The sequence below is a fragment of the Thunnus albacares genome, chromosome 14 (assembly GCF_914725855.1).
Source record: "Thunnus albacares chromosome 14, fThuAlb1.1, whole genome shotgun sequence".
Lineage (NCBI taxonomy): Eukaryota > Metazoa > Chordata > Actinopteri > Scombriformes > Scombridae > Thunnus > Thunnus albacares.
The window spans coordinates 19,542,990-19,564,678 of NC_058119.1; the positions used below are offsets into that span (position 1 = coordinate 19,542,990).

Genomic DNA, 21,689 nt, shown 5'->3' on the forward strand with positions numbered 1-21,689 from the left:
TCCCTGCTTCACTTTCAAGGTCTTTTTTTTTTTTTTACCACCATCAATCTATCCCTTCCTTTAGTTTTATCTTGATCTGGCCCTGCTTTCCCACATCCACACTCTGCCTTCAATTATCTCGCTTCCTTGCAGAAACTAGTGAAATCCCACAGCTTTTAACCACTTTTGTTGTTCCTGTCCATGATACATTTCTTATCCATCATACTCGACCACATACCTATACTATGAGAATAACAAGGTATAGTAAGGGCATTTGATTTCAGACATGCTGAAATTATGAATTAAAAACACAGATGGATTGGGGCTGTTGGGGAATACACTGAATATTAGTCAGGGACCTTCATCTCTGCAACATCATGCCGTGAGTTTGATTGGAGCAGCTGGGTACAAATCTGCATCACTGTACATCATCACGGGCCGGACGTTAAATACTGAGAAATTTTTGACATTCACGTTCCTCTCTGCCGTGACTTCGCAAGGACAAATTCATGAGTACGGTTCAGTTGGCTCCCCGAGGCATTGGCTTTTACATTATGTTGTTCTAGTGAAGCCATTAACACTGTGTCACTCAGGCATTTCTCTGTCAATGGCTACGCACAGAGGTGGCGATCAGAATTCACATCAGATCAAAGCTCATTGTCTCCGCCTTTGTCGCTATCAGCGGAAGGTGTGACAGCAAAATCAGCTAGACACTATTCATTGCTACTGGTCTCACTGAAATAGAGATTTTCAATCTTATTGGGTCTACTAGTGTTTAACATATTGCAGTGAAAGGGAGACACACACAAACCGATACAACCAGGAATCTGTGTGAGACAGGAAATCAAGACAGAAATCCATTATCCAGTTAGTTGCACATGTTGTTTGATAATGAAAATGAAACTTTCATTGATAGTAAGTTGGACTGATTGAATTGTGTGATGGAATGTGTTGTTGCTGTTGTGTGCTTTATAAAGCTGAATGGTTAGGAAATACCTTGCAAAATCTTCTTGCTCTTAAAGAGCGAGACAGAAAGACATTTCACTTGCATTTATATCTGAAAAGGAGCAACTTGTCTTATCATTGCAGATGAAATGTGCAAACAAATCATCAGCAAATTAAGCTTAAGGAAATTAAGGCTAACTCTGACCTTCTGTTCACACAGAGCACAACATGATCAACGAGTAATTCATTTCCTAAAGAACTGAGAAACCAGGGAAAATCAGAAGATGAGTGGATGCCCAGCAAGTTTACCAGCTGTGAAAAGTGAGTCATCAGCCATCTGAACTGCAAATCAGATTTTCATCCTTCCTACTGTAGATGTTATACAGACATTCACAGCTTCTCAAGTCTCTGAATTATTTGAAAGATTTCAGGGCCACATATCTCAAAAATAATGCAATTTTCTTCTGTTTACTTACACTAAATGCTTCTTAATTGATACCTGCTAACAAGCCAAAATGCAGTGATAGAAGACTTATTCAGATCTTTTACAAAAGTAGCAATGCCACAATGTAAAAATATTCTGTTACAAGTACAAGTCCTGCATTCAAAATTGTACTTCATAAAAGCACAGACGCAGTATCAGCAAGATGCACTTGAAATATCATAAGTAAAAAAGTACTCATTATGGAGCAGAATGGCCCTTGTCAGTGCTATACTACAGTATCATATATAATATCATTTGATAATGATTACTGATGGATTAATATGTACATTGCATGTACATGTACTATACTTCATATATAAACCAGTCATATGTTCTGTATTTAAAATCTTAATCTGAAAAGTAACTTATAACTATAGCTGTCAGATAAATTTACAATAAAAACTACATAAAAGTACAATATTTTCCCAATGGAATTAAGTGAAGTAGAGGTATGAAGTAGCAAAAAATGGAGGCACTCAAGTAAAGTGCAAGTACCTAAAATTATAACAGTGCTTGAGTAAATGCACTGAATTATGATCCACTGTTAAAATAATGCAGTGAAATGTTATGAAAGGCTAAGCAACACCAGAGCTGCAGAACATCCAATTTGTATAATGCAGTTTATGCTATTTCTTTTTTTACCTTTTCATATATAGCTGCATGCAACCTGAGTCTCTCACAGTGTGCACAGATCGAGCAGCTTTAAGGTCAGGGATGTGAAGAAAATCCATTTGGGGTTCATTTAAGGTAAATCTTTTATGCTCCATGTCATAACTTTGGAAAGCTAGTAATTTAATAGCTGAACTGCACGCTCCTCAAAACTCTCTCCAGCCTCTCTCCTCTATCACCCTCAATACATACGAGAGCTCTTGCTTTCCTCTCAATAGACTTCATCTCTGCTTCATACTGCAGTATGCTGTGTCCCTCAGTATTGGATGCTGACCAATAACACAGTCCCTAGCCCCATAGTGCTGATGGAAGACTTTCTGTGCCATCTGCCAGCCAATGTGAATTTGTGAGTGTGGATTCAAGTGCATCTGTAAGGTTATTTCTGACTAAATATGGCATTCAATATGCTAAGGCAGAAAGGAGAAAGAAGACAGAAGAAGAATAGTAACGGGCAGGAAAATGTATCACGAATGAGAGAGAGCAAGAAATGGTGGAAGATAATGATCTTTTTTTTTCCCTAACCCGCTACCATTCCTCACAGTAACAATGGGGAGAATATCATGAGATGTCAGAGACTGGTTTCAGCCTTCCTGCTGAAATCCACAGGGATGAGGAATAATCCATACTACTATTTAAATCTTGACTTTTAAATCAAATCATATGAATACTTCTAAATGAGCTGAATTTCGCTGGTATAAATGATTTTCTATTTAAACCCAATAGTACTTTGAACTTATCATGAATATTCAGACCCCAGCTTGAACTGCCCTCAGTCTCAATGGGTGAAGTGAAATGTTGAAAAGCAGACATGTTTGACTGGGCATAAAAATCCACTTTAACACAGCGTTAGCTTTTGCAAATAAACCAGGCAGCACTTGCCTGCAAATCAAATGTTCAATGGACTCTTGATTTAGGGTCTGTTCAGGTTAATATTTTGGTAAAGCTCTGCCGGTTATGTCCCTGGAGGAACATTTAAATTAAGTGCATTAAGCTAAAGAAATCTGTGGCTAGCATAAGCATCTCCAGGGGGGAACAATTCTCTAGGGAGCTTTTTTTCTGCCAAAAGGGAATGGGCTGAATCAATGGAGTGTCATTAATTGCAGGACAGGGTGGTATTCTTGGCTCCAATAATTCACAGAGGAAATGGCCGTGAGCATTATTGCACCGCACAAATCACACTGGCAGTTAGCTTAGCTGATGGACAAGGGGCAGCCGGGCTTGAATGTTCCCGAGAAATGAACAAGAAATTATACATAAGAGAGAAGCTCCATTAAAGTCACACTGTCTGAATCTAATCAAAAATCTGAGAAGTATCGCCCACCTCTGTCCATTCTTCTGTCATTCTCACAGGCTCTGGCTCAAGGCCTGAACAAAGGCAAAGTAGTAATATAGAATAGCACTGGAAGCGAACATATTAAATCACAGTATTATGCAACATAAATGGAGAGGAGAGACATGATATAAGTTTCCACTTGGGTGAGGGGTAGTATGGATAAAATCCTCTATCTAAAGCTTTTTACATCTCAGCATCAATGTACAGTATACTTTCCCACTCACTTGAATGAGAAAGTGTGTCCAAACTTTTGACTAACTTTTGACTAAGTAACATTTCTGGTAAGTCTGTTGATTAGGGCTGCAACTAATTACATTAGACATAAAAAGTAGCAAATACTCATATTTGAGAAACTTGCTTTTTGCTTGAAAAATTCTGACTAATTTTCTGTTGATCAAGTAATCGATACATAGTTTTAGTTCTACTGTTGATAAAAGGTTGATGAATAAAATCACCAGACAAGAATGTCTGTTTTTGGCTACTCCAATGAATTAAATACCTGACCAAAAAAGTACATCATCATATTAAATCAAAAATCAAATAAAAATCCAACATTGCGATAAAGAAGTCCTGCTCACTGATTTGTAACATTGACCACAATGGCACACCTAGATATAATAAAGAGATAGATGCCATGGTATAAACAAGATGGGAAAATATCTCAGGAAAGACAGATTATTATTGTCTCACATTATATATCATCTTATCTCCCAACCTGAGTTTCCACGATGGCCATTCATCGAATTGTTACTGAAGATCTGTCACTGTCAGGATCAGCACGCCAGATCCTCCACAAATTATAATATGAATACATGTACATAAACAACTTGGATGTCAAACAAAGCAGAGGGTAAAATGTGTGGCATACAGCAGAACCCAGCACCTCCATCTCCAATAACTCACGTTTATTTTTCCTCAATGCACCCCCAAATTTCTAGGATTCAAATTACTTATCACGTGTTCTCGTCTTTGATTTATAGCAAATGAAAAATTAAAATTGAACTTGCCTCATAGTTTGTTTAGTTTTTGCTCCAGGCTATGATGCAAAATAGAGAAAATCTCACTCAGAGTGGCTTATCAATGTTTGGAAACAGAGGGAGACATACTCAGCATGTGCGATCACTCATGCACCCACACATGTAGCGGGTACCTCATAAAGTAAGGCAGCTTAAGAGCCCATAGCTGCTCAGGCATAACACTTTCCATGCATACAGTTCGAAGAGGATGGAGGTAATGAGTCAAATTACTTAGCTAAATGGAGGGGTCTGGTGCTCTGGAGTATAACATTGTGGAGAGGTGACCTCAGGAGGCCCTGCACTTTACTCAGTCCTCTCTCTTTGCTGATGGGCAGGATTCATTGAGGATTTTATCAGCAAGGTTAAACAGGGTCTATCAATGGCTGGGGGATTACAGGTAACAGGCTGAAGAGGAAGGTATTAGCACAAAATGTCACTGCTGTCACAAATATGCAAGCTATTAAAATATTATAAAGGTATAATATATATATACATATTTAAATATATATATATATATAAAGTTAAAATACAATAAAGTATTTTAACACTATAAAGGAATAATACATAATATGTGACCAGTGGGGAAAAAGTTGTACCAATTATTTCAGTTTTTCCACAGCAACATTAACATAATTACCACAAAAAAATTAGAACATTATTTCCATTGATGCAATGATTGAGGAGACAAAAGACCGACAGGGATAAAAGCCTGACTGGGGAATAGATAATTTAGAGCATTAACTTTATTGGACCTAAGTTGCTGTAAGGGTGGGGGGGAAGAGGGGGGGTAATGCAATCATTGGCTTTCTGTAAAGTCGAATGCTCTGTGGGTCTGATTTAAACAACCCCATTAGGGTTTGAAACACAGCTGGACAAGATGGATGGAATCTTAAACATGCAAGTTAATTGCTGTTAGCCATAAAGACAGATGATTCATCAACATAGATGTAGATAACATGACACAGTGGGTAGTAGATTAATATACCAAATACCAAAATCAATCACCCCGAGTCGCAAGCATGTTGCACATTTCTGAGTAAATTGTCGGCGTGATAGACAAAGAGACTGCAGCACTTAATCATGTCCTTCATGAAAACTAAATAATGACTAATGGCAAATTACTTAAAACATTAAGCTTTAAAGGTCGTACATGAGAAAAACCCTTGGGATGATTATGTTAATGAGAGCACATTTCCACTCTCGACTGCCTAAAAGTGAAGCCTGAACAGGTGGATTGATATTCCTGCTTGGAGCCAGACAAAGCAAAGAGGGCTAGAGGGTAAGTGTGAGGCCAGTTGCACTCAATAGGTGTGTGTAAGAGTGCGTGTGTTCAAATGTGTTTATCTGTCCGACTCTGTGTCTGTGTGCACCTGTATTTTATATCAGGGTCTGATCCAATGCCTCCGGACGGTGGTGCCATTTGCTCCCCTGCCAATCAAAGGCCGCAACGGAATGCCAGTCCCTTAGAGTCCTGGTTTACAGGCAGCTTACCTGTATGTTAGTATTAATCGACTCCACACTGTGCTCTACCCTGTAGCAGCAAAGTAACACAAAGGGAAGATTTCCCCACAGTAAAAGCAGCATTTATCAGTTGAGAGCGATAGGCATGAAATATTCTAACTCAAGTGTATTTTGTTTAGTGATAAATATGTATAATCGGAACAGTATTTAATTAAAACTGCCAGGAGTATAAAGCTTTAAGTTATTATCAATAAGATGTTAGTGCTAGTTGATTCGGCAACACCTGTGATTACTGGTGGCAAAGCTGAGAACATTTTTATGTCCCAGATTACTGTTCAAATATTTATAAATTACTGGGGGCAGAAAACGTGCTTTGAGGAGCTATACTCTGTTCCCTTAAATCTGATGTCCTCTTCAGTGTAGCTGTACTTATATGGACACAAATATATTCCCCCTCAAAATAACAGGGACCAGCTGTTCTGATCTTACAGATTACATCATGAGTGACATATGCACATGTGCACATGTTACATGCAATGTGCCCATGCTTCCACGCTTGTCTGTCAGATTTTATCCAGTATATGCATGCGTTGTTTTCCTGTGTCCACTGTGCATCTGCACACCTTTTGAATCCAGCACCAGGACACAGAGAGGTAACTAATGAGTGCAGTGTACATTTAATGGCTGTAACAGAACAAATGCCATAACTAGCATGAAAAGCTGGGTTTGATATGATCAAAATCTTACAGATTATAACTTTAAACAGATTGTTCTATAACATGAACATGATTAAATCAAGTTTTAACAAGCTTTTTCCATGAGAGATACAGGTTAGAGCATTATACATTTATCATCATAGAGGTCAAACGAGCCTCTGCAGAAATAATGGCTTTTTTAAAGGACTGGCATTCTGTTAAATTAAGTGTCTATAGGTTAGACACCTCTAACATATTAGGTTAATGGAAAACACACCAACAGAACATGGCAGCAGTTACTGCAGCCAGGATTGTTCATACGTTTTCACACCCATGATCCACCTTATCCAATAACAAAGGTGAAATGAGAAAACAAGCGTGGGATGATACTGACATCATCTTTGACATTTACACTCATCGACTTGCCCACTGGATGTCTCAGAAAAGGCCACTTGATTGCAGCATGTAAGACATATAGACCTACTGTACACTGGTATTTTTTCATTCTGGCAATTACAAAATATAGTTTGTCTGCAGACTTGCACCTTGACAGAAGGCCTTTATACACTTCTATCCATCGTGAAGAACTATTTTTTTGTTGCTCTGTTATATTTGATAGCAATTAGTCAAAAACCAGCAATAATCAAAAAGAGAAACTCAGAGAATGACAACAGTGCAATAAAATGCCTTAATGTTCGTCATGGAGAAATGCATCCGTCCCCATTGCATTGCTGATTCTGGCACAGATTAGCATAGCCTGTAAAGAATTGCTGATATCACTAAAACAGGCTATACTAATTAAAGCCAGAATCATCAATTCAGATCTTCAGACACCTTGACCCCTAAAAATGGAAGAGAGTTTTGTTCCAAGTGAAGCTAAGGTTAAACGAATCAAAGGTTAGCATTAGGAGATGACTAGATGAATACGAGATAAAGACAAGCACCTGAGTAACTCCATATAAAAATGTAAAGAATAATAAAACTTTAAATTCTAAGTTAAATGTTACAAAATATGTTCATCACATACTATAAAAACAAACTTCTTTAGTCCTGTTAAGAGAAAAAGGGGAATTAAACAGTTCACTAAAGCCGGGTGTTGGAAATACTTCCAGTTTGCAAATCCCTGTTCCCACTGAGAATGTTCAGCACATGGTTCATTGCAGTGCAGAGCAGCACAGGAGCAGAGAAGGGGTCCACAGGACAGATGTCCCCTTGTTCTCTAAGCAGTCTTTATCACACAGAAACCATATCTGTGAATTATACAGCACACAATGCATAACACCACAACCAGTTCCTCAATGACACCCTGCCCATAATGGATGGCCTGTGAAGGAGAAATGAAGGGAGCATAGGTGAGAAAAGGAAAAGAGTATGGAGGGTGGGGGTGTTAAACAGGGAATGACCAACCAAGGAGAGAGTTAGAAAGGTACAGAATGACAGAAAACAAATTAACATGAACAAATGGTGAACTGTTTTTTGAGATAAGGAAAATGTACATTTTGTTTCAGACGTCAGTAAGAACTGCTCAGTGTAGACGGAGCAAAAATATTGCAGCATTTTTTTTTTTTCATTTTCCACACTGAAGAATACAGCAATGATTAGGAAAAATGAGTCAAAAGCTCCAATAATGATGATGCTTTACTGGTTTCAGACTCTCAGACTTATACGTCAAAGACATGACATTCCCCTGTGTTTGCTTTGGTTTGCTCTTTGAAACCTTTGTGAATAAAACTCTTGAGAATACTCCTTATTTGTCAGAATTGTCCAACGAAATATTGGCACTCAGGACGCTCCGCTTAGAGGCCTCAATCCTTTACCGTCTATCTGTGTTTTAGCAAATGTGGAAGCTGTAATAATTTATCATTATAATGATACGGGCCTAAGATTCAGCATTGAGCAGACACTGTTCACAGATTCATCACCATACCATTATGACGCATGCCTAGATTTCTATCTATGACTTTGAAAAGCAAAAATTCCTAAGGGGTTGTGTAAACAAAATAATTAAAGCGGTATGACAGAAGGTCAAAAGACAAAAGGAAGAAAGTGAGTTAGCTCCTTTTCAAGGTTGTCTCAAAAGTTGTTGGTGGATTGTTTAATGACTTTGAGAGAAGCTGGAAGAAATTCATATTTGGAAACATGGAAAGAAACATGCCTGTCTGACAAATGCTTGTTTTACTTTTTGCACGTCTTCTTATTTGATCTGTTGCCACTGACAAATTAAAATACATCAAATATTGGTTGCAGGCTCTACTCCTTGTGTAAATGTGGCTTACACAGGTTGGTTTAGCACCAGAGAGAGAAGATAAGATTTCCTCCTGTATACTGTTATCACTGACCCCAAAGCCTGAGGATAATGTTGTGATATTTCCATTAAAAATACATTTCTCATGTTGCTGTTCATTGAACCTTTATTTCCTTCACAGCGTTATCAGTCTAGCAGTGATACACTAGTGATGCCATTCTTGATCAAACTTGCATTATACATATATATATATATATGCTACTGCCCCAACAGATGGCTGCAAAGAAAAAAAATGTTGCCTGTCAAGAAATATTTAATGTTGTGTGAAAATAACCTCTAAATACAACATTTAAGAGATGCAGCTAAAGCCACGATGGCCAGCAAATGGTCAGTGTATAGCAGGTATCCATTAAAATTCCTGCAGTGTCTAGTGAGAGGTGATAGTGTGTAGGATATATTAAATATTGCAAACATGTACAGAGGTTAGACTACAGTGCTGCTTTCACCAATGCATTCTGCGTCAACCGGTTGACTGAAGAGCTGCATGACTTGAAAGCTACCATAAAAAATATATATTGATGCCACAGGAGAACAGTTGGAGAGATACGTCTGGACATTGTCTCCAGTAGGTATGGGACTGTGTGTTCTGGCATAGATAATAAAAGAAGGGAATTTTGTAGGGGGAGGGAAAGGGAAAAAAAGAAGGGAGGAGAAAAGTCAAGTTTTTGTCACTCATGTTTAGGTGTTCCTGCCCAGCAAGTTCTCGTCAGATTAGCAACATCGGGAGATGCGAGAGTGCACAAATTTCCTTCTAGTTTTCACAATGTACATTAACATAAAGAAATGGATGTGAGTGCGGAAAAAAGGCAGTAAAGCTGTAAGGCCGCACTTCACTTAAAACGTAAAGCTGGTGATATTCTACATTTTAATCAACAAATCCCGTTATACATTTAATCATGAAAAGACCAAAATCAACAATGAATTGGTCCTGTCAGCAAGTGTTGCCTGTGTAGCCAAGGTCTATAATAGCTTATTCCTCTGTGCCAGTTTTTGTCCAAAACCCATTAAAAACACATCAAAAAGCTACACCGTTGTACTAATGACATGTTCATTCATTAAAATCAACATGGACTCTGTAGTTTATTTTAAGTTAAACCACATAGATCATCCTGCTGTAGTAAATGTTCAATAGCACATATTAATCTGTGGCTGGAAATAGTTCCCAATGAAGGCAGTATTTACTCTTGTTTGAATAACTTTTTAAAAAAGTATAGTGCCCAGCTGTTTTAGGAAATTATTGAGCCCTTTAAAAAAAATAAATTAAAAATTGTGACCAGTTTTTACAAATTTACATCTTCAGTAGAAACCAACGGGCTGTGAGCTGGCTGCCGCAGACAGTGTACGCAAAGTAAAGTATTAAGCCACAGAATAACACATTGTTTGTTTTGGTCTTTTTGTGGGATTTGTTGACAATTATAACAATATGGAGTCATTTTTTAGTCACATACATCCTCCAATCATACATGTCCATGTCCTATCTCTCTCAATAGGTGGTCTATATAAATATTTGGCACTCATTAAACCCTCATCGCTACATTGATGCTTTCATCCAGAAATTTAACTCCCTTCACCTCCCCAGCTTCATCCTGTATTCATTTTCATTTGTACATGAATTCTGAATTTTATAGACAAATGACTATGTGTGCATGTTGTTCATCAAATTGTGTGTCTCAGGCTTTGCCAGCGAGATTTTTGGGCTCAGAGACAGTCAAGCTTGCAAAGATTTGTTCCAGCGGATCACATGAGCAGAGCCTGATCCACACTGCCAAACTAAACTGCACACTGTTGCAATAGATGGTTAAAAACTTGACGAGAGTGTCCTGACCGAAACAGAATAACATCGGACTTGTCCTTTCACCTACAGATGGAAGTTGAAAACACGCTGTGTTACAGAGAGAGGATAAACACTGAATTCTGACATCATTAGAACTAAGAGAAAAGCTTAGGAAGGTGTTATGTTACAGCTGTAAATGATAAAGATCATATTCATCAGATAAGGCAGAAGACAATTAAAGGGTATTGAGGGCACACAGTTTATATACTGTAGCTCATGATTTCTATGATAAAGGTGTGGTGATAAAGTTGGAACGCAGTCATAAGTATACACATGTGATAAAAATATCAAAAATAGAGAAGTTGGAGAGGCTAAGAAAGTCCCATGGAGTCTTAGTAGTATGGCTTTGTATGAGAAATCACTTTGAAACTACCTATATCAAGTTTTACAGACTCCTACCCTTGTGTACAGCCACAAGGGTAGCAGTATAGAGAGCATGCTATCAACAACATAGTAATGGAATTTAAAAGAAGCACCTGAAAGGCATAATAAGTGCCCAGACATTATAGGTACAGGTACACCAAAGGCATAGAGGATTAGTGCTGAACAGCAAACGTCTGCAGCAGGAAAACTCGATCACAGACAAGAAGGATTGCTGTGAAGCAAACATATTAACAGGAGGAGGGAGCAATTTGTGCCTATAGCTGCCTTTAGACAAAGCAGTCTAGCAGGGAAGAGACTTGGCTACAGGGTTGTGCATTATGGCAGGAAACCAAATTAGACTCATTAGGTGCAACATATTATGTGCCACCATCCCCCCCAAAAACCTCAGCGGGCGAGTGAGTGAGTGTGAGACAAGACTGGAGAATAGAACAGAATAGAATAAATCATGTATAATTCTTTTACTAAATATTAAAACACCTGTTGAATCAGAACAGTAAAATAGCCAACCACAAGGTATTTGTTAATATTTTTGAGATAATTTGTTTAACCCTACAAATTGCAGGGTATATCATTAATGTTTCTATGTGATAACAATAATAAACTGTGGAGAAACATATCTTGTTTTACCTCCTCAGATGATAACACGTTTGCTTGACATGTGTTACCATTATACAATCGCACTGTATTACAAATGTTTACTATAGACTGTAGAGTATCTATATGCATACTTTTATGAGATAACACAGTGCTCAGTGTTCTGACTGCATCCTTGGTTGGCAGCACCTCGAGGCTCTGACTCTAGAATAAAAGTCATCAGAAACAATGTCACGATTGCAGCTGTGGTACTTTTCCTTTCTTTAACACCCACGGCTTCTTCAATCTGTCCCCAGAGGCTTCACCTCATACCCAAAGGGCCTCTCCATGTCAGCAACCATATGTTTGTGAAGTTCACCAGTGTCCCCCAAAGCAACTAATGCATACGTCATAGACAGCTTTATACTATAAAATACAGACTGGAAAAGACAGAGCACTTATAGAACACAGAAGGATTTCTGGCTACAGCTGATACACATACATAAGAAGGTGTATATTTGCTTTTAAGTATGTTTTGGTTAGTTTTAACACACTTTGAATGGCTTGTGTCCTAAAGTATACAGTTATTCTATTTTACATAAAACAAGTCGAGGTTTACACAAAGCTTTCTGTAATATCACACATAAATCTTGATTCATTGGACCAATCCAAGATGCAAACATGCCAGCATTAAATATTTAATCATAATTGCAGTAATCCTTGTAATAAATTTGTTTAAATGTACTATTACTATATACTAATGTGCTATTGCTGGAGATCTAAATGATGTACATCCTGCAATATGCAGTAAGCAATGCACAGTATGCAAGGAGTGAACACCATACTGTTCACAAGAATGAAATGTCTCAAGCCAATCAGCAAGCTCGTTAAATAGTACAAACAAGGCATCTTTTTAAATAATGTATAACTGCTGTATAAAGGATGATCCAAATCAGATCCTTTGTTTATAGTAATAAATTTTGCCACAGGTACACCAGCTCTCAAAAATGTCCCATTGTGCTCCAATAAAACACTGTAACTACTGCAAGCATATGGTGTGATGCTGTGAACAAGTGAGCTAAAGAGCGGCACAAAAAATGAACAGCACCAGCTGTTTCAATTAAAATATGAACACCGACAGAGAAGTACCATGCCTGTTAACAGCTGCAATTTGTTAAAAACTTCAGTACTGGAGTCAGAGAGGCTGCTCAAACCTTCCTGCCCCGACAGATCCAAACAGAAGCACTACATTTCAAATTGATATAAACAATGTAGAAGCTATGGGCACAAAATAAGATACCATCAGGGGAAAACTGTAATGCATGTCAAATAAAGCTGTTACAAAATTTTTATTCAAGAGTTTTGCATGTAGGGGAGGCACCGAATGTTGAAATAAACAGTAGAATAAAAGGGCTCTGTCAAACTAATTTATTGTACACCTAATTTAGTATTGTTCTGCTGAGTTATGAACAGTAGAAAAATAAAAAAATCTCACATTAAGACTCGGCATTGGCAGATGCTAAATGTTAAATGACTTGGATCAGGTGCAAACATGATTTGCGCTTTCCCATAAAAACATGAATTATTGACAACTGCTCATATACTTTTAGCTGAAACAGAAAAACTATTAATAAAGACCCATTTGGCACAGCTGAAGTGTTTTTATAAGAGTGAAAACAAACATTGCACGCAATGTTCTAAAAATCCCTAATCCTGCAATAGTTTCATCAAAATACCATGTAGACAGTAAACACTTTAGTGGAGTGAGCTTAATGCAAGTGTGTGTGTGTGTATGTGTGTTCATCCGTGTGTAGTGATGGACTTGTTATATTAGAGATTTCCTAACTTAGTCAAAGATTATTCTGTAATTGCCAGTATGAACCCGCGAGAACTGCTGCAGAATACAAAATAGGTTTTTATAAGGTTTGAAGTATTATAAATGCAGAATCCTGATGCCTAATGAAGTCCCAGTGGACTCCTCACTAGACTCACCTTTTGTTCTCAAAAACACTCCATCAGTCAACTCAGTATCATGCCAAAGTGTGTAATACACCCGCCAATCCATTAGACGATATTGTGTCAGTGTCATGTTTTGCCTCGCCTAGGCGTGAAAAGTACATACGTGTATGACGGTGCAGTACCAGCAGGGGGCGACGGCAGTTTGTGAAGTAGTCAAAAAACTTAATCTATAGATTTGTGTACATGGACATGAATTTCTCTAATATTGCACTTCTATTGGCAGTAATCGGCAGGACATCATGACTTGTCATGTTTTGTGTATTACACACTTTGGCGTGATACTGAGCTGCATCAGTTCGACTTTGACAGACATCGTTAAGATTCCCAGCAAGAAACAATGGACAGATTATGACACGTTAATTTTATATGCCGCTTGTAAGATATTAAAGTCTAGCCTACAGAGTATATTCAGTCCTGCACAACTTAAGATTTATTTATTAGAGTGCTGGTAGATTGTAGGGCAAACACATTTTGTATCTGTGCAGGAATAAAGAGTAGCATCTATAGATCTTGTGTTTCTGGTGTGATTAAAAATTCTGAAAAGCAAAAGAAAAATATGAATGTGTGAAAATATTCTACTGATTTCATGTAAGTTTTTGGGAATGTTAATATACTCCAGTGTTCAAAAGATTTCTCAAGTGACCTCTTCTATTGTGGGTTCTTCAGTGATTACAGTCTGCCACTAAACATCATGAATGTCCAATAAACTTTAACAATGTAACCAATAGCTGAAACTGATATGACAGAACAAACACATTGCTTTAGACAGGTAATCATATTCTAAGAAATGAGGTGACAGAAACAGTTTATCTGTTTCTACACTCACACGCCCCAAATGTTTGCGTCCATATCTCTTGTACAACTACCATGTCTGTGCCTCCTGTTACCACAAACCCAAATTAAATGCACACTGACTGAATTCTATCCAATCAAGTGCTTTCAACCACTCCTGCAGTTGTACCCACCCTTACGGATACGCTGGGTGACAAACTGTGAACCCACCGAACTTTGTACAAAATAACAGCATTTACATGTCAAATATGCACCATTTCTTCCATGACAAATGAGCCTTGCCATTGGCCAGTTGAAGAAAATTATTATTTGTTTCCTTGATTTGAATGTTTATTTTTTTTTGTTAGTTTCACTTACAAAGATCGCATTGATTATAGCCTCAGGTTCTCTGATCTCAAATGAATGCAAGTCTGCTATCAATCATAACTTTAGTGCAAAACCTGATTTCCATATAGAGGCACCCTAGCCAAAGGCTACTTCATTTAATACTAACTTTTCAGTAGAGTTGAAAGTAATACTCTGTCACAGAACAAGCTTTACAGCACGATGGATCCTCTGATGTAGATAACAAATCACCTAAAATCAGCCCTAAATGAGGGATGAATTTCATTACTTTCAAACAAGGTTATAATTTCCTAACTCTCTGCCATTTGTTTTCATTAAGAAAACAAAGATTAATGTGAAAGCAAACAGTTTTATGGTTGTTCAGAACAACTCTTAAAGCCAAATGTTTTATGATAACTTTAAGCATGGATTAATAAATAAAGTATGGCCTGAACTGTGGAAAATATAAATACTATAGTAACTCTACTAGAGTTACTATCTTTCAATTATCGTCACTATTTTTCACCCTAAGTTTAGTCAGACTTTTGCGTGTGCTGTAAGGTTACCACACCACAGAGTAAATCACAGAGATGCTGGACCTGGATGCCTGAATGCTTGCTGCGAGGTCACAGGTGGCAATTCAGGTTGTACAACCAAAATCCTGGCCTCTCCAATTCTGGATCCTTCACACATATTAATTTAAATCAAACCAATTGTTTCATCAAACCAGCCATATGTTGCATTCATGCAGCACAGCTGACATTTTTCCCAAGCTCTCTATTTCCCTGGGCCCCTAATTACATTGCACATTATTGCACATCACCCTTTATTATTTGTAGTGTAGAAGTAGTGGTAGTAATATTGGTGTTGTGGATGTTGCTGTCAGGCTATTATGTTTGTTTGTTTTTGTCAGTCTTGCGTGTGCTGATATTTAGTTTCCAGGTAATAACTTACAGATGGTTTGCACTCACCACTGAGGACTGTTGCCCTATATGGGCCTTTGCTTATGCTAATAACAAACTGCCTGGAATGTGCATCCAAATTAAGGTCAAACATTATTCACCAACATCTTCACATGGGTACGAACAATTTAACAATTTAGTGCTCTGCGCAGGTTTCATTGATGACACACATGGTTTTATTTTTCTCTTATTAAGATTTAACAAATACATTTAAAGGAGTCCTTTGGTGATATTCTATATTTTTCTTATAGTCCCATGAAACACCAAAACCAACATTGCACTAATAAGTGTGCCCTATGTAATCAAAGCCTGAGATAGTTTATTGTTCTGTACCACAGACCTCCATAGTTGTACATCAGTAAGGCATAATGTTGCGCCGGATGACTTCATTACCATGAACATGAGCACTGTAGTTTTTATTTTGAGTCCACCCACCATACACCATTAATAACTGCAATAAATACGTGGCTGAAAATAGTTTGCCAACAAATGCACTATTTACTCTTGTCTGAGTAACATTTGTTAAAAAACAGGAGATTAATTAGCCTTGTTTACATTATACATTCATAATCCGATTTTAAAAGATTTATGTCTTCATTAGGAACCAATAGGCATGAGGTTGAGTGACAGAGAAGTGGAGAAGTATTGAGCAATGGATTAATGCACTGTTGGTTTTGGTCGTTCATGGGATTTGTTGACAGATACAAAAAAAATATAGAAATATAGAAAAAAAAATATAGAAATATGAAAACATGTGGATGAGACCAAATGTCTATCTTCAGTGTGGATCAGAGCAGCAGTAATTGGAGATGTCATCATGAAACACAAACATGCAAGCAGATAATATCAGTCTTTAATGACTGATCAATACCATCACACACAAACAAACACAAACCAGTGCATTTTGCGCAAAGGCTTACTGATCCTATTGAAGGCTATTTCAGATAAAATACTGGTGTACAGACTTCCGGTTAAGTATGTAAAGAGCAAGACGCATGTGAGGGAGACTCCTACAAACAACTTTTATTTTTTCAAGCCGTTCTGATGGTCATTTTTACATGTAGTTTTGACTTTTGCATTGAACTACAACACTAAATCATCAGCAATGACCCACATCGCAACAAGGAAAGATAGAAAACAAGACAAAAGTGAAGCGACCATGCTAACCCCACAAGAAGCTACGTATCTTGTAATGCCATCTGGCGCGGAAGCTAGTGCTGAGCTACCCACCGAGCTAGACAAACTTTGTGCTGTTCTAATGACAGAGCTAACTACATCAATAACCTCACCCATCTCAGCATCTTTGGATAAGATCCGATCCACTACCGACTCTCATGGCCAAATATTAAACAAGGTCAAGCACACACTATCAGACCACAGTGACAGAATTGTGGTACAAGGAGCAAGATGTGCTGCTCTCGAGATGGAGAACACCCAGCTTAAAGCCAAGACCGATGACCTTGAAAATAGGTCTCGTCGATCAAACCTGCAAATTATTGGAATTCCTTGAAAAATGGAAGGAAATTCATAGAGTTTCTCGTGGAAGTGTTTGGAAAAGACTTTTTTCCCACTCTGCCCATCCTCGACCATGCATCCAGGCTTGGGCAACCACCAATATCTGAAAATGGGAGGGCAAGACCTTTTATTGTGCTTTTTCACTACTTCAAAGACAAGAAATGCGTCACTTGCAAGAAAAGGGATCAGCTTTTCTACTGAGGGCAAATGATTTACACCTACCCAGCGCTAACCCAGCGAAGTAACGTGCAGCATTCAGTTGTTTAACAGGGCAAGGTGAGCTGGTCAAAATTGATTACAGCTAATATTCTGTTGACACTTGAATAGTGACAAGTGGCCTAATAAATAGCTGAACTATACAAGAAACATTGTTGTGTTGTTAACATAACAGGTGTGAGCTTTTTGATGGTTGAGAGAGACTTGTTTATTTGTAACTGCCCAGTTAGCTCACTTATGATAGCAGGATGTGTTATGCCCACCTACCAGTACCAAAAGATAGTAACGTAATATTATTGCTTCTTCAAGCTTGTGATTTTGACTAAGCTGAATTTGATTGTGTTGAACAACTGAGGCTTTAATCAAACAAACTTAAGGTTACTCATGTATTGTAACCCCCAATTGAAATTGTCGAAAAAAAAAACAAAACAAACGCCAATGCTTCATTTAGCAGTGAATTAGGGAAGGTCACAAAATTACATACAAAAAGGAAAACTGTAAGTGACAGCCATATCTTAATGAATAAATAAAATATATATAGACAGACTATTTAAATGTCATTCAAATGTAATCTAATGTAATTAAAAAAGTACTGAGTGTATTTAAATGCGCTCACCTGTTTGCCAAATTTTATTTATTTTCCTAATAGTTGAGGACTTGGGCAATCCTCTTGTACTTTTCAGACAATCCCTTAACCTTCAAAAATATATACACCTGGCAATTGATACTATTGGCTGAGAGTTAGACACCACCACAAAGTCACATAAGAAGAGAAAAAAATGTAACTATATCTTCATAATTGGATCATCACAAATGTGATTTTGGGTGTGTTCAAATGCCCCTACTTGCTTGTCAGTTCCATATTTCAAAGGTGTACTGATCCTGGACAGTCTTGGGTCATCCTTTTGAGTTGATCCCTTAACTTTAACAATTGTAATTGTGGAGAAAACATACAGCTGACAGTTGGTATTATTTGACTTCTAAAAACCCAACAGAAGGAGGCAATAGACTCCTACCCTCTGTTGTCAACTGTATGCTCAATAGCTGACTCATTACAATTTCTTTTTTCCTTTATACGCATAGGCCAATAGAAATAAGAGGTGATCTATAATCTAGTTTACCTATGCTATTGTTCTGCTGAGGAGGTGGGTTAGATCTAAAGGCTTAATACTGTTCTATAAATAGAGCCACTCTCATGGGAGAAAGGAAAGGAAAGAAGTTTCAGATGCACAGGAAACTGAGTATGCATTTTTTCCTGCAGTCTTTTCTCTTTACGAAACAAGCCCTAGGACTTTTGTTTTTTTGTTGATCTGTTTAAGCCTTGGAGGTATTGGGGAATGGAAGGGATTAGCCTTAGGATGTATCGTTGGTCTCTTATCTGACAAATGATTGAATTGATCTCAAAAAATGCACAACAAATGCGTTCTGCTATATCAGACATAGACCTGAGGTTATTTTTGCGTCTTCTGGTAAATGGCACTAAATAACAAGGGTAATAGAGGCGGTCGGTAAACTAAACTTATATCATGGAATATTAAAGTAATAAATAGCCTGGTCAAATGCTCACAAGTTTTTTCTCACCTTAAACGTCTCAATGTTGAGATTCTGTTTTTGCAGGAGACACATTTGAAAGTGGCAGACCAGACAAAATTACGGAAAGGTTGGATTATGCAAACCTTCAATTCTAACTTTAACACTAAAACTAGAGGTTTAGCAATATTAATCAGCAAAAAAATTCAGCTCATCCCCTCTAAAACTATTTCTGACCCCAGAGGTTGTTACATTATTATTATGGATTCTTTATTTCACATGCCAGTCCTTTTGATCAATGACGTTCAAACAGACTCTTATTTTCTCTCCCCTATACCACCCCTTAGGAGGTGATATATATTGCGCAATCAATCCAAGATTGGATCATTTAAGCTTGAGAGTAGTCCCCCCAAGTGGGAATGGCAAAAGCCTCAGCCATGTTTATGGAGGAGAATGGATACGTGGAGCCATGCAGGTCCCATAACCCTTCAGCCAAAGAATTTTCTTTTTTTTTCAAATGTCCATCATACATTTTCCAGTGAAGTCAAATCCGTGGAGCATTTGGCAATTGTCATATCAGATCATGCCCCATTGACGCTTGAAATTAACTTCTCCAATTTCTTGACAGATCGTCCTCCTTGGACATTTAACCCATTATTGCTATTCAATGAGAAATTCTACCACTTCCTATCAAAATCTATAGAATCATCCCTAGATACAAATACAGATGAATCCATCTCGCCTTCATTACTGTGGGAAACTTTGAAAGCATCCCTAAGGGACCAAACAATTACCTATTCCTCTCGTTTAAGTAAACAACACAAAAAACAACTTACACCTCGACCCTATATTACTTTCTACTTTAAAAATGGATCCAATTCCGAAGTCACTACAAATTTAAAGCATCATCTGTATTAGGACCCATCAGCAACAACCATCTATTCCCTTCCTCAACCCATTGACTCTTTTTCTAACTTTCTAACTCTTACTTTTTCTAAGTGGAAAGATGTAAGTCTACAATGTTTTAAAGATTTATTTCACAATGACACATTTCCCTGCTTTGATGATCTACATCAAAAATACAATTTACCTCGCTCCAATATATTAAGGTTTTTTCAAGAATGTAATTTTATACAAAAATATTTCCCTCATTTCCTTCTCTTTCACCTCAACTCCCTTGGGAAAATATGTTAAACTCTAACCTCCCTGCTCAAAAAGGGCCTCTTAAGCCTAGAAAATCATTCAACTCAGAAAATCAAATCACATCGGAAGAAGGATCTAGATATTGAGCTATCAGATGACTGTTGGAAGGGAGTGTCAAAGCAGGTCAACTCCTCCTTATCATGTGCTAGCCTAGCACTCATTCAATTTAAAGTTTTACATAGAATTAATTTTAGTAAATCCAGGCTAGCTGAGATTTACCCAGGTTTAGAGCCACGTTAGGGACCGTTGCTTTCACTGACCCACAGATCTGACCCATATGTTGTTGGCCATGCTCTGCATTTCAAAATTATTGGTCTTTGGTTTTCAACACCCTTTCAGATGTCATAGACCAAGTCAACACATTGCCATATTTGGAGTACCAAATAATTTGTTCTTATTCTTGAATACTAAACAATGTGGGGTTTTTTTTTTTCTTGAAAATATGAAACGCAGAAATATTTGTTACTTTTGGATACTGTATTTGTACCTACATCTCCTGTGATAAAAATACTTTTGAGAAAAAAATACCAGTGTATACTTTGTTCATTTAAGAAAAAGACACATGCTTAATTAGAAAATAAAGATTTTTTTTATACTTTAAAGGTTATTGCCACTTAGGCCGGGGGGCAAAATGGCAATTTTGAAGCATGGATAGTTAATCAATGCTTCGGGGCAGGGGGGAAGAATACCACAAGGAACATTTTTTTTTCAAATGCAGCTCTAATAACAGCCTAGAAAGACACATTAGATAATGTGTTCTGTTTTCTCATTTAAAATGTCTACCATGAACATTAGCAAAAGGCTTGGAGCTGCACATCCTGCCAAACGTTGACAAGGGGGGGAGGAGATGGTGTCATTTGTGGATACAAGGGATTCTCTGACTCTTAACTCACCAAATGTTTTGGGGAGGTGAAGTGTCTGGAGGTCACCTTTCAGCAGAGTGCCTTATGGTGTCCATGCTGTCTGCTGGGGGTGCGCGATTATCCTCCTCCAGTCGGATCATAGCGTCTGTGAGTCAGACAGGGAGCAAAGGGGGCAAAGGGAGAAGGAGAGGACAAGATTGAATTAGTTAAGGAGGATGTGTCCAAATTAGGAAGTGGAACACCTATAGCATAAAGATTTTTTTAGAATCTGAAGAAGCTTCAACAGGTGTGAAAGACCAAAACACTATGTCAGAACAATGTGAGCCAAAATGACTGTTCTTTCCCTCCGGAAAACATACATTCTGCCTCTCAAAGTAGAGACAAAGGCCATTAGTCAGCGACTAATTTGTATATCTTTTCATGTATGTCACTGCCAAACGGCTCATATTGCTCACAGGAATCAACCTCGTCATTTTCAGCAGCCTCAAAATCTTTCTTTATGCTTTATTTATGCAATATGTTTTAATCAAGGATCTACCCGAGTAGTGCAGCTACCATTCCCCACTGGATAATATCTGTCAAAGGGA

At 37.8% G+C, this 21,689-nt stretch overlaps 1 protein-coding gene across 3 annotated transcripts in view; it reads right to left on the bottom strand.

Annotated features, from left to right (window-relative positions):
- The window catches only part of LOC122996888 (ryanodine receptor 2-like), a 188,954-nt gene that overhangs the window by 39,275 nt on the left and 127,990 nt on the right, over window positions 1–21,689 (bottom strand). For all 3 annotated transcript variants that reach the window (XR_006407100.1, XM_044372676.1, XM_044372675.1), the window contains one exon: window positions 21,133–21,247. The gene's annotated coding sequence lies outside the window, so the exon portion shown is untranslated. The remainder of the gene's footprint in view (window positions 1–21,132; window positions 21,248–21,689) is intronic.